Source organism: Euphorbia lathyris, chromosome 7 (genome assembly GCF_963576675.1).
Source record: "Euphorbia lathyris chromosome 7, ddEupLath1.1, whole genome shotgun sequence".
Classification (NCBI taxonomy): domain Eukaryota; kingdom Viridiplantae; phylum Streptophyta; class Magnoliopsida; order Malpighiales; family Euphorbiaceae; genus Euphorbia; species Euphorbia lathyris.
This window is the reverse complement of record NC_088916.1, coordinates 786,015-800,639: the sequence shown is the minus strand read 5'-3', so window position 1 is coordinate 800,639 and position 14,625 is coordinate 786,015. Positions and strand designations below refer to the sequence as shown.

The 14,625-nt window shown below is 30.8% G+C and overlaps 2 non-coding genes across 2 annotated transcripts; both read left to right on the top strand.

The window, feature by feature from the left end:
* Positions 1–7,156: 7,156 nt before the first annotated feature.
* LOC136201821 (small nucleolar RNA snoR126) lies at positions 7,157–7,251 on the top strand. The gene has a single exon (XR_010674159.1). It is a non-coding gene; the product is annotated as a small nucleolar RNA snoR126 (small nucleolar RNA).
* A 121-nt stretch (positions 7,252–7,372) lies between these two features.
* LOC136201817 (small nucleolar RNA snoR8a) lies at positions 7,373–7,464 on the top strand. The gene has a single exon (XR_010674155.1). It is a non-coding gene; the product is annotated as a small nucleolar RNA snoR8a (small nucleolar RNA).
* Positions 7,465–14,625: the final 7,161 nt, after the last annotated feature.

The window sequence follows — 14,625 nt, the reverse complement described above, 5'->3', positions numbered from 1 at the left end:
AGACCTTTTGGGATGGACGTGTCTCACGGTGCACACCAAGATTACTCATCCGATTTAAAATTGGTACCAGATTAAGTTAGGTTCACTTTGAAGATTGGCACCATGGGATGGACGTGTCCCATGGTGCACCCCAAGATTGACACAACCTCTCCTAACCAACCACTTTAGGAGTGAATGTGTCAATCTTGGAGAAGTTCATCCCTATACAGGAAGGAAAATCATCTCCCCTGCAGCTTAGTACGTCACCTTCCAGAAAGGGATGTTACGTATTCAACCATCTACAGAAAAAATTAATCGTGTTAGGCAGGGAAAAAGACGATTTTGGCTTCGCGAAATGAAGATTAGCGAAGTATGCGAATGTAAATGTGCAAGGGAAGAGGTGATTTTACTTCGCATATCGATGCTTTCGCGAAGTCTGCGAGGTCTGAAACGTGACTATCTACGTCGCATATCAATGCTTTCGCGAAGTCTACGAGGTCTGAAACGTGAGGATCTAGTCGTAGACTTCGCGAAATAATCGATTCGTGAGGTAGATCCATACGTTTCCGACTCTTTCTCTTCGCATATCTTCGCGAAATCATCGATTAACGAAGTAGATCGTCACTTTTCAGGCTCGTTCTCTTCGCAAAGCTTAGCGAAACCATCGATTGCGAAGTGAATTCATGAAAAAACGCAGAAAAAAACAGATACTTACATTTTTCGCTCCTTTCACCCCCAAAAGCGATAATAACAATATGATAACATGGGAAGAACGAAGGAAATAACGTAGAAAAACCATTTCTTTGATGGTAACAAGAAGAAAGAAACCAAGTAACGAACAGGAAGATGAAAAACCATGACTTCGTTTTCTAGGGTTGGGAAGTTGCATAATCAAGAGATGAAGAGAGGAAAAAGAGAAATTCATTGTGATTTTGACTAAATGGTGCAGATTTTCGTGCAATTTAAAGGAAGAAAGGAAGATCAAAAGTCTTGAAATCATTAATGCAGGAGCAACTTTTCGCATAACCAAGGAGATAGGGGGAGCGGCGGTTCGTGAGTGTGGAAGTGGGAAGGTTAGGGGTATTATGGGAAAGTCACACAAAATCAGTCTATATATGTAGTAGGTTGAGTAAATGGGTTAAATATGTAAATGGGCCTCCCATTTGACCCAGTTTTGTAATTTTCCCAAAAGATAAATATGTTGAAGGTGGGATTTGAACCTAACCCTTAAGAACCACTAAATACATCTTACCACTAAGCTAGCTCTCATCTTATGATTAAAAACAACACTATATACTTATATATTATACTGATACTTAAAATTTAAAATTTTATTTAGTATTTATTTGTTATATATTTTGATAAATATTATTAAAAACTTAATTAATCTTTGCAATATAAATAAAGTACATTTAGTATTTAAATTTTAAATATGCATAAAATAAAATTTTAAACTCTTACTAAATTTTATAATTTAAATGAAATTAATATATATATATTATTTATGATGTCATTCGGTTGAACCAATCCGAGTCAACCGGTTGAACCAATTGACCCTTGATCCAGTTGTCAATCTGGTTCAACGTCCGGTCCGTTTTTTAAAAATTTACTAAATTTGTCTGATTGTATTTGGGAATTGTGTGCATTTTTTTTCCCTAAAAATTGTGCGCAATAGAAAATTACATTAAAGAAGGAAAACCCTCAACCCACTCCCATCTCATGTGATTCGAACCCATGACCTCTAGAGTCATAGGTAAGCTCTCAACCAATTAATATCATGATAACATCCCGACGTATTTAAAATGCAGTTAATTAATCACTCGATAATCAAGTAGCAAATTATACACGGAATGTATATTGCGTGTGCCTTAGAAAAGTAGAAACAACCAAAATCGAGGTATGAGGTTTTAATAGGAGTGTGCATCGGTGTAAAACCAAGCCAAGCCGAAAAAACTGAATACCGAAATGATAAAAAAATAATAGGTATTTCTGTTCAGTTTAAACTGAACAATCCAAATTAAGTTAAAAATAACAAATAACAAATAAAAACTACTATATTTTCTCATTAAATTTACCTCAACAAAAAATTTTTGCAACACTTTCAAAATATATCTATATTGAGTTATTATCTAAATAAAAAAAAATCAATTAAACTTGAAAAATCAAATATATGTGTATATATAAGAATATAAAATATGTGTAATTCGGTACAACTCATTTTTTTTATATTTTTCGTCGAACCGAACCGAATATCGAAATACACTTAAAATTAAAACCAATGATTAAACGAAATGTCAAAAAAACCGAATTCAATCGGGTTGGTTTAATATGTTTTAATCTATTATGTGAATTATATAATAACATTTCAAGGCGTGTGCAACACACTTTTACGCACGCAACTTACTTTTTTTTAACTGAATGGTTAATTGACTATATTTTAAGCAAGTTGAAGGAGTTATCAAGACATTTTAAGCAAATTAAAGAGGCTATTGAGATAATTTGAAAGTTTAGAAGACTAAGCAATCTTTTTAGACAAATTCAACATGGACATAATATATTAAGCCATCTTATATCTAATATTTTTAAATGTAATCAAATTTTATGTATTTAACAGAAAATTTAAACATGAGACTTCCAAAATTTCAAATATCAATTATATATCTAAAATGTTTCCTATATTACTAATAGGATTACAAACTACTGATACAGTTACAAACTGCTATTAAAATATCAACAACTCAATTTGTCATATATATATATATATATAAAATAATAAAAAATTCTAAGATATTTACGATGTTATTAATATAGATATAATCGACATGTCAAAATATATACGAAACTATTTTAGTTTATTGATAAATCTGTTTCAAATGTTTTTTTTTTGTGACAATCAAATAATAGTTAAAATAACTCGTTGAATTTTTCGTTAGTCCGGGGTAAAGTTAATTTTGCTTAAAAAATATTAAGAGTAAAATTTATTCATTTCGTACTTGAGGATTGTTAGAAATATATTTAGTTCGAATATAACAAGTCCATAACTGAAATGAACTAGTTCAGAGTTATATGAGTAATTAGGATTAAGACTCAATTTGAAGCTATAAATAGATAAGTTCATCCTACATAAAAAAGAGTTGCCTCCTCTCCCTCTGTCTCTAAGTCGTCATCCCCTCTCCCCCTATGCTCTCTCTCTCTCAAACGGTCGCTTTTTGTTTGTGGATAGTCCTTCTCCCAATTAACCTCGACGTTGTTGTAGTGTTACTGGTAATAGGTCGATCTTCCATTGAGATCAACTCAATGAGAATCATCGTTACAAGATGTGATCTTATATAGCCCATATTTATATTCAAATCTTATTCTTCATGTATAAGTTCCTTCCCGATTTTGATCACATGCACCTTAATGACCATGTAAAATTTGGTCATTCACCGTTAGATCTAGGCTTATTAGAATCCTAAGGTGGAGATTCAAAACATCCTAAAGCTTAGATTTAATAAGCCTAGATCTAACGGTGAATGATCAAATTCACTTGGTCATTAAGGTGCATGTGAACATTGTTGGTTGCTTCATTGGTATCAAAACTGCAGATCTTGTGTTCTGTCGGAATTGATGCAAGAACATGTTTTTTAATGTGTAAAAAATTTATCTTGTTGTTAGATTTAATTTTCTATCCATGTATGTGTTTTTGAGACTATTTTTCGTGAAAAATAGTATTGGAATCGCAGAAAATAATGTATTTTTGTGATTTACGGTTTCTGTTTCAGAATAATATGAATTTTGGTCTCAATAGAGGATATGTGACTACCAAACCCCATTTAATGTCTGTCCTATTGACAAACGGACCCTGGCCAACGTGACCAGGAACCCCAAACACCCTAAACCCGAAAACAAATTTAGCCTCCGTATATCATTATGAGTGAAGTTATGTACTATTGGTCGCTCAATTTAAATGATTGTCCCAAAATGATAATGTGTCTAACATGTCATTATGAGTGAAGTCAAAATTCTTACCAAAACGACACATGTCAGCCACATATGCGTCACCTAGCTGCCATATACCATTTATTTTTATGCAAATTTTTGTTACCCTCCAACACATTAAAACATCGTTGTTTTGATGTGATGTCTAAAAAATTAAAAGTTTTCAATGTGAAACGAGTAAATATTTTTAATTTTCTATAAGGTCAAACTTTATTACTAAATATTGCAACATTTTTATGTAACGTAGTTCTATAATTATTGAAAAATAAAATTCAAATAAATAAAACTTTGTAAAATAAAATGATGTTGGTGAGATTTGAACCCATGACGTCTTGACTTAAAAAAAAAAAAACTTAAATCATCTCATATATTCTAAAACATTAAAATAATATTACATAGAGTGCATAAAAATCAATTTTTAGGGAAGCGGCTACAAGGGACATAATTACTGCTACTTAAGGATGGAGCCAGTGCCAAGAGGCTTCGGACTAGCTTCGTGTCTGGCTATCTGAACAATATATGGTGAGTGTGATAGGATTTTGAGAATGAAAAAGATGAAAAGTTTTTCTTTGTTGAGAATTTAGGACTAGAGAATTAAGTTACCAAAACGATATTATGTGTTTGATTTTACCTCTGATTATATTTTAGGTAATTTAGTTGAGTTAAAAGTAATTAAAATATTTTTTTCATAAAAATAAAATGGTACGTGGAAGTCAGGTGGCGCATATATAGTTGTCATATGTCAATTTGGCTAGAATTTTAACTTTACTTATGATGATGTATTAGATACGTCATCATTTCAGTGTATTCTGCTCAGAAAAATAGTCAAAATGATCTAATTGAGACAAATTTGAAATTGAGTAATTTTTATTAAGATAAATTGAAATTGAGTCACTATTTTGAGATTGTCAGATATGAATAAACAAATGTGTTGGAAGTAAAAATCAGTTTTTATTTATTTATTTATTATCTTAATCCAGTCCAACCTGAATTCGATGTAAATATAATACGGGTAGGGTACCCGCGGGTAGTGCTAATCGTAAACCCCTACCCTTTTATTTTTTAATTACCTGTACCCGTCCCATTACCCAAACTGGTATACTTTTTGCATCCCATACCCTTCCCATTTAATTCATGGGTACCCTTACCCGGTAAGAATTAATAAATAAAATAAAAAATAGAGCAAATTACAAATCTAGCCCAACTAAAAGGATCAATTTACATGTCTTCTTCTTCTTCTTCTTCTTCTTCTTCTAGCAATCGTTAGCGATTTTTGAGATTATTGAAGTATTATGTTCAATTTCCCGTAGAACCGGTATATTTTTAGCATATACATTTGCTTTTCTCATCCTCTATTTTCCTCCATTTTTCTCCATTGTTGTCGCATTTCTGAAATTTATCGCTTCACGTCACAAATGCGACAACAGTTGTCGTATCTCATCACAAATGCGACAACAGTTGTCGCATTACGTCACAAATGCGACATCGCAGCAGTTCAATTATTAGATTTTTTTCTTTCTCATTTTTTGAGCTTTCCATCTCAATCCTCTTCCGCGGACACTAATTCTTCAAAGATTGAATGAAACATAATCTCTTCTATCTATAAACCACCGTCTTTTCGTCGGTTTGGGATGACGAAGAAGACGTTGAGAGTCTGAGAAAGAAGGTGAATTGAAATAAGGGTATTCTTGTCCAAAGTGGATGAAAGTGTCTAATTTGGTGAGATGGAAGTAAAGTGGGTCAAATATGTTAATGGGCCCTTTCAAATGGGCTAGATTAGTAATTAGCCCATAAAAAATTACAAATTTAACATAGTATAAATTTAATAGATCATCTATCTAAAAATTGAACAAATTGAATCTTAATCAATAAGAATAAAGTGACTTAGTGGTATCATTCAATGGTTGAAGAACAAAAGGTTGAGGTTCAAATCTTAGGGAGTACTCTCATACCCGTCCCATTACTCTAACGGGTAATGGTTTTAAACTCATACCCGTCCCATACCCTTTTATACAAGGTACGAGCAACCCTATTAGAATCGGATAGTGTCGGATACCCACGGATACAATACCCATTGCCATCCCTAAATACGGGTTCAATTGTGCTTGAACAAGACAATTTAATATAAAAACTGATTAGGCTTTCTTGGAGTCCGGTTCGATGAACATGCCTAACTTAGCTTAAAGGGACCATTTTTTATAGGCCCAAATTGATGAGATGTTATGGCATTCTGTCGAATACCAATTGAGCCCAAAAGAAGAACCGAAACAAGGCCCATAAGGAGAATAGTAAAGGACAAATACGTAATTAAACAAAATCATCCTCTCTATATAAATCACACGACTCTAATTAGGTTTACACTGTAAATATATTTGGAGTCGGCGATTGATTCAAAACTCAGCTCCATCTCTGGTTTTTCTTTGTTATTTTTTCCATTCGTTTATGTCTCTGTAAATCGAATCTATTTTTGGTTTTTATGTATTTGATTTGTTCTTGCATCTGAAATCTGAAATTTATAGTTTCTACACTGAAGATTTTTGGAGTCGGCGATTGATTTCTAAGCCTTCTATCTCACAAATCTTAGATTCATCTTTGTTTTTTTCCTTTTGTTGATGTCTCTGCAAATCGAGTTTTTGTTGCTTTATGCGGTATTTGATTTGTTTTTACATCTGAAATTTGAAATTTATAGTTTCTACACTGAAGATTTTTGGATTCGGCGAGTGATTCTAAGCCTTCTATCTCACAGATCTTAGATTCATCTCAGTTTTTTTTCCTTTTGTTGATGTCTCTGCAAATCGAGTTTTTGTTGCTTTATGCGGCATTTGATTTGCTCTTACATCTGAAATTTGAAATTTATAGTTTCTATACTGAAGATGTTTGGAGTCGGCCATGGATTCTAATCTTAGCCTTCTATCTCACAAATCTCAGATTCATCTCTGTTCTTTTGTTTTTCTTCTTCCCTTTTGTTGATGTCTCTGGAAATCCTATTTTTATACAGTTGATTTGTTCTTACATCTGAAATTTGAAATTGTAGTTTCTGCACTGAATATTTTTGGAGTCGGCGATTGATTCTAAGTCTTGTCTCGCAAATCTTAGGTTCATCTTTTTTTTCCTTTTGTTGATATCTCTACAAATCGAATTTATTTTGTTGCTTTATGCATTTGATTTGTTCTTACATCTGAAATTTGAAATTTAAAGGCAGTGAAGACTACATTTCTCGATGCTGATATAATGTCGATTTGATTGAAAAATCGGCAGTTTGATGACTGCGTTTATGCGTGTCTGAGCCTTGTTTTTGTTAATTTTTCATGCTTAATAATCAAAAGGTTAATGCCGATTTCACTGAAGTATCGGCAGCTTGATGCCTGCGTTTTGCGTCTCTGAGCTTTGTTTTTGTTAATTTTGGAAATTTGGGGATGCGGTGATTATAAGATAATTCCTCGTACTGAAGGCCTCATTTTGGGCATGACAGACTATTCTATACACCCATAGAATCTGAGCTCCCCAACTTCCATTTTCTTATTTTTCTTTATTTTTTAAGTTTTTTCTGCGATTCTTTTAAATTTGCTGAATTTGGCTTTTAAATGTCGATTAAAATGACCAGTATAAGTAGATGAGCCTTTAATTTAAATTTAAATTATGAAATTTAGTAGATTTTTAAATTTTATTTTGTGTATATTTAAAATATTTATATTGTAAAATTAAATTAAAATTTAATAATATTTATCTAATAGAAAAGAAATATGAAATGATATTTTAAACTTTTAATATTTAAGTATTAGTATAATACTTCCTTCATTCTAGCAAATTAGTTTTTTTCATAAATATAAGTCATTCTAGGATTTCAAGAACTTTTAGTTTAGTTTTTTGTTTTAAATATTAAATATTTTGTATTGATATATGTGTTTTTATTATTCCAATACTAATTTCCCAATAGTGACATGAGAGATAATTTTTTTTAGTTAACCAATATATTTTTTAATTTGTATGAAATATCCTAAAATGATTTATATAATGGAATGGAGGGAGTATATAAATATATATAGTTCATATTTTGCTTTTTAGTTCGTGTTTATTTTGTTAGATATAAAAAAATAAACATCAAATAGATTGAAAACCTAATCGGGTAATGATCAAATGGTTTGGTTTTTATAACACAACGAAGAGTTGGTGAATTTGATAAATTTGATGAATTTGAGAAATAATTTATCAAATAATTTTTTCAGTTATAAAACTTTTCTAAATGTGAATCATTTTAAGAGTCTATAGTTTAGACTATAATTTAGCAAGTTATAATTTAGGAAATTGGATTTTTCTTCTACTTGTAGCTTCTTAAATTATAGATTCTTAATTTACAACTAATAATCTATTAATACATAAATTGGAAAATAAAGATTCCTAATTTACAACCAATAATCTATTAATACATAAATTGGAAAATAAGATAACAATTTAATAAAATATCAACATATTAATATATAATTCTATTACTAATTTACAAAATGTGTTTTTTTTAGAATTAATTGATATGTAACTGGTGTATAATAAATTTTTTTAGTTTACTTAGCATAAGTAAACTAAAAATGTAATATATATATATATATATATAAATGGTTCAACTAGCTAAAATTGTTGGTTTTTAAAATACTAAACCTAAACAACCTGCTATAATTAAAATATACAAACCTAAATTGTGCCTATTAGTTCGGTTAGTTGATTTGGTCAATATTTTTTCCATGACTACCTGTTCATGGTAAGAAGCATTACTATGATAACTGTTGGTGTACAAGTTAGATATATTGAATAAATCCTTCTAGTGATAGAGAGTTTAATATATTTCATTATTAAATTAAAACATCTAATTTTGATCATAACGATCCTAATACTTGTTAATACTTGTGGTGTGTTAGTCAGATATATTGGATAAATCATCATAGGTTAACAATCGGAGAATAGACTGATCATAGCGTGTTTGTATTTTCGACGATTTACTTCTTTTTTCTTCATTGTTGGTCTATAATGTCCATGGAATCTGAAGATCACGAAACATTCATACTTTCGCATTAAAGGAAATCGAATATGCATTACACAATCCATTTCCATGTTTCTACTTAACAAAAACGTGGAAATTGAGTGTGAGATGCATATTAGATTTTCTTTAATGAGAAAGTATAAATGTTTTGTGATATTCAGATTCCATAGACATTATAGACCAACAATATAAAATATTCAGAACAAAATAAATATTTCTTGGTGTTAATGGATATTTCTACATGCCTCCCAATTCAATATTTCTCGGAGTTGATGGGTATTTCTACATGCCTCCTAATTTTTATATTTAAAACTCAATGCAATAGTTATATATAGTTGTTCATATATGTACATGACAACTGTATATTTTTGGCGACTTACTTGTTTTTCCTTTATTGTTTGTATATAATGTCCATGAATTCTGAAGATCACGAAATACATCTACTTTTTTTTATTAAAATGATAATCTAGTATGCATTTCACACCCAATTTTCACGTCTCCGCTTCTTGATAGAAATGTGGAAGTTGAGTGTGAAATGTACATTGGATCCTCTTTTAATGAGGTAGTAGGCTTGTTTCGTTGTCTTGATAATTCATGGATATTATACACAAAATAATGAGGAAAAACAAGTCGTAAAAAATACAAGCTCGCTAAGATTAGCCTCTTCTCCGATATTTTAGCGATTGTTCAGAGTTAATGTTTATGTGTTGAAACATTGCATAAATTTGGTTAAGTGTTGATTTATCAGAGTTATTCATTTATAAGAGAGAAAGACAGATAAGTAAATAATGTTAAAAAATAGTAAAAGATAAGCTATATTCATTTATACAATCAATAGATACACATCAAATATGAAGCTAAATAACTTATAAGCACAGAAGAAGGAAAACTATTTCCGTCTAATGTTTAAGTTCACATTACTCTTCTTTCATGGAGGTAGTTGATGTTGAGTTGTCGCTAGCATTCCAGAAGCAACGTTAACGCTCTTTTGCTTGGCTTCTTTCTCTTAGACTTTCTCCCCTTTTTGGCAACTTCAATCATGGGAAAAGTGCCTAGAGGTTCAAAATTGCAATTTACTGTTTTTATAGTTTTTTTTTGTAATTTTGTTTTTCTTTCCTTTTACCTATAGATTAGATTTAGTTTTTCCTTTTACCTTTAGATTCGGGTTAAGTTTATTTTATATTTTGGGTATTTTTATCATTAATAAGAATTTGAGTTGCCTTTTCCAAAGTTCTTTATCGAATTTTGAAGGTTTTGATCAGTAATTGTGCGTGATTCAATGATCGGAACAAAGTCTGTTTATTCCTACTGCGTCAATATACTAAGAAAAGAATTGCATACACCACCAATGACGCAATAAATCAAATAGATCCATAGCTAATAGTTTATTCATTGCACGAATACCTTACTAGAAACTTTCATCATTCTTAAGAACTTTAGTATCTCGAAAATAACAATTTCATTAATAATATTCTGATTCAATTCAGGAAGAAACAACCTTTAAATAAGTAAAACAAGTCCTAAAGACATTAGAAATCCTAATTAGAAACCGAAACATAAATTCTAATTTGTGACAAAATCTGAAAGATAAAAGCACAAATTTAAAAAGGTCTAAAACCACAAAATTGTGAAATTAAGGGCCTTAAAGGCTGAAACTTCACAACTTGTTATTAGGGGTGTTAAAAAACCGAACCAGTCCGGACCGAAATAACCGATCGAACTGATGAATTTCGATTTTTCAGTTCAGTTTTCGGTCTATTAGGTACGGTTTCGGTTTTATTTTTTGTAATATTTCGGTAATTTTGGTCGGTTCGGTTTTTAAATCAAAATTACCGAATTAACCGAATAGACCAAAATAAATTTAGTATAATTAGAAATTGGTTGTCGGGTTTTGTACAGAATCTGGGTTGGGTTCTTTGTTTATTGCTGAGCTCTAGGGTATCTTTTCAGGGCTTAGGATGACAGAGGATATGGGGATTAGAAAGCTGCTCGTGGAGTCAGACAATCTCGAAGCGGTTAGTATGATTGCAGATAGAAGAGCTCTGTGTTTAGGGAGCCAGAATTTAATTAAAGCAATTAGAAGGATTTGCTCATCTTTCGATACTATCATTTTTTGCCATATTTATAGAGAACAGAATTGAGTGGCGGATCGGTTTGCTGCGGAAGGCCATGAGAGGGCCATGAGCGTGTCTATTTTCTCTTTCCCCCCTAAGTTCCTGCTATCTTTGCTTTTTGAAAATAATGTGGGAGTTAGCTTTCCTAGGCTAATCCCGGGCTAGGGCGTTTTGATGTTTTGTTTTTTTTATTTCCTTTCCCTACCAAAAAAAAAAGAAATTAGATTTATTATTATATATTGGTATATGTCGTTTATTGTTCTAAGTTATATTTGATTAAGAGTTATATTATTGGGGCATAATACATCATTTGCCCCCTGAACTTGTCCAAAATAGTTGATTGGCCCCCTGAACTTTCAAAGTGTCTCGATAGCCCCCTAAACTAGCATAAAATGTTCAGTTAGCCCCTAAACTTGCGTAAAATATAATCAATTAATCATTCGGTTGTAAAAAAGTAAATCAAATGCGGAAGATATGTTACACGTGTCTTAGAATGTTATTACATACTTCACAAAATAGATTAAAACATGTTAAAAAAGAATTTCTTACTTATTCAACTATAAAACATTTTCTTCGCTAATATTATAATTGCATACCCCGAATTTGGTCGTTTTATTTTTTTTAAGATGCGTGTAATATATCTTTCGCATTTAACTTACTTTTTTTACAAACCAATGATTAATTGATTATATTTTATGCAAGTTCAAGGGGCTAACTGAACATTTTATGCAAGTTCAGGGGGCTATCGAGACACTTTGATAGTTCAGGGGGCCAATCAACTATTTTGGACAAGTTCAGGGGGCAAATGATGTATTAAGCCTATTATTGGAATTTTTGTTAAGCATGATATTTCTTGGATTAACTACAACTGATTATTTTATTAGTCTGTTTAATGTTTGCCTACCAATTTAGTACAATTATACACTAATTCATATTTGAAATTGATTTCATTTCTATATAAAATTTCTATCATTTTTTCTTTCAATAAAAAGTTGTCATTTTCAAAAGAAAAACAAAAACAAAAACGGTTGTATATTTAAGTAAATGATAAGCAATATCATTAATGGTGTAATATTAACCTTATATAGAAATAATTGTTAGTGAAACTTTTTTAATGTAAGGAAACCAAATAACCGAACCGAACTGACCGAAATAATTCGGTCGGTTCAATTATTTATTATTATTCGATTAGGTTCGGTTTTTATTTTTAAGGAAATTTAGTTTTCAGTTATTTTAGTTCGGTTCGGTTTTCAGACCGAACCGACCGATGACCACCCCTACTTGCTATTGAACTGCATCAAATTATTATAAGTGGAAATGAGGGGTGCACAATACCACATCCACATACATATCAATCAATTCAAAAATTAATGGCTTAATACATCATTTGCCCCTTGAACTTGTCCAAAAAGTTTGATTGCCCTCCTAAACTTTTAAAGTGTTTCGATAACCCCCTCAACTTGCATAAAATATTCAATTAACTCATGAACTTGCGTAAAATGTAATCAATTGATCAATTGCATAAAATGTAATCAATTAATGCAGAAGAATTATTGCACGCGTCTTAAAAAAAGTAAAATGACCAAGATCGGGGGTAGTGGCGGAACCAGGACCCCAGATGACCCGGAGCTCAAACATATCAGTAAAAAAAATTTTAAAACGTAAAAAAAAAATTTGAAATTTACCGTGCGGTTGACGGTAAATTATCAAAGTCCGGCCCGTTAGGGCTGAGAATTTTTTTTAGCCTCCAACACATTAAAACTCTAAAAATGTTATTATTTTTTTTAGAAACTAGCATTGAACTAATAAAAAATTAAACATGTTTACTTTTTTTAACGGTAAAGACATAATAAAAATAAATATTAAATATGTTTTTTTAATGGTAAACACATATTAAAAATGAATTCAAAAGTGTTATCAAAATAAAAATAAAGAGCCCATTTAAATTAATTAATAATGGTAACATGTTTTTATAATTATTGAAAAATAAAATTAAAATAAATAAAAACTTTTTAAAAGAAAATCAGGTTGGAGAGAGTTGAACATAAGACTTCTCAAATAGAAGTAAACATTTTTAACCATCTCATCTACCTTTAAACATTGAAATAATACTACATAGAGTCAATCAATTATGCCGCTTGTAATTTTATCAACTGCTTTCCTATGAATATTAAGCTGTGATGCAAACATACTGGCTCAAGGTTGTCCAGAAAGTTCTCATGATTTCTGATCATTGCCAGCATCTGGCGGTTCTGATTTCTGATTTCTGATATTCGCTGGATCATTATCTCCATTCCTGCTCAAAAAATCAGCTAAGATATTTCGTTTTCCAGAGATAGGTTTAACAAATGTATCTGAACTATGTTTATATTTCTTATCCATCAATTTCGTATGCATTTCTATCAAAATTTGTTGACTCGTTTCATCACCCATTTCCATTAAATAGTTGATAGTTATCATTTCTTCAACTTCTCCATGATTCGATCTGGCTATTATAGCCACCTTTTTATTTCTAATATAGTCTTCGAGTCTACATTTGATCGTATGGATTCCATGTGCTCGTTTTTCTCCTAACCAAGATTTAAAATTTTCTAATTTGCATGGAATGTCCCATTGATGGTCGGAATTATCTACATCAATCTTAGTGTTTCTACCAGTCTTAAAAATCTGAGCAATTATTATCGGTTTCCCTTCTAAGTCCATAGCAGCATCAAAAATTTGAACACAAAATATTCCTCGTCCAAATCTTAATCCAAGTTCGTCAATGGATCTGGGTATGATAGATGGGAGTTTTGCAGTCTTCTGAGCATATATACCTAGGGTATTTGGTCATCTTAATGGTTCTATATACGGTTTGACTCTTCTTATATGTAAAAAATTTCATGATATTCTTATATGCTTCTGTCATTTCTGGAGGGAATTGTATAACCTGGGAGGTTTTTTTCTTTTGTCTATATTAGCTACTAACATGTTTAATTTTGCCAAAATTATCTTAAACGTTGGTATTTCCGATGTATTCCACAGTTTTGTTAATTCATGTGTTATCATTTCTTGGATTTGAATATGGTTTTCTTGTATTAAACTAAGAGTATTCTTTAATTGTTCTTTTGCTACAATCTCTATCCATATTTGGTCCAATTTTTGGTTAGGATCACTCATCTTTGTAGATTCTTTTTATCCATCCGTCTTCAAGTTTGATCCATTCTTTCTTAGGTGGTTCTAATAAAGAGTTTAATTGTTTGATTTCACATTCTAGTCTCTGTTGTTTAGATTCAATTTCTAAATATTTTATTTGAGATTCTATGATTGTCTCTGCCATAATAGTTTTTATTATTTGTAATTTTTTCTCTTTTTTATCAAGTTGTTGTCGTATGTTCATATTTTATTTATATACCGTATTTTGTTTTGGTCCTCTATCGTAATTCCTTCATTATTTATCTGGTTGAATTGTGAATTTAAGTTTCTGATAAATTAAGTTTCCTCTTACTACTGCTATTAAGGCATCTTGGATATTATCTA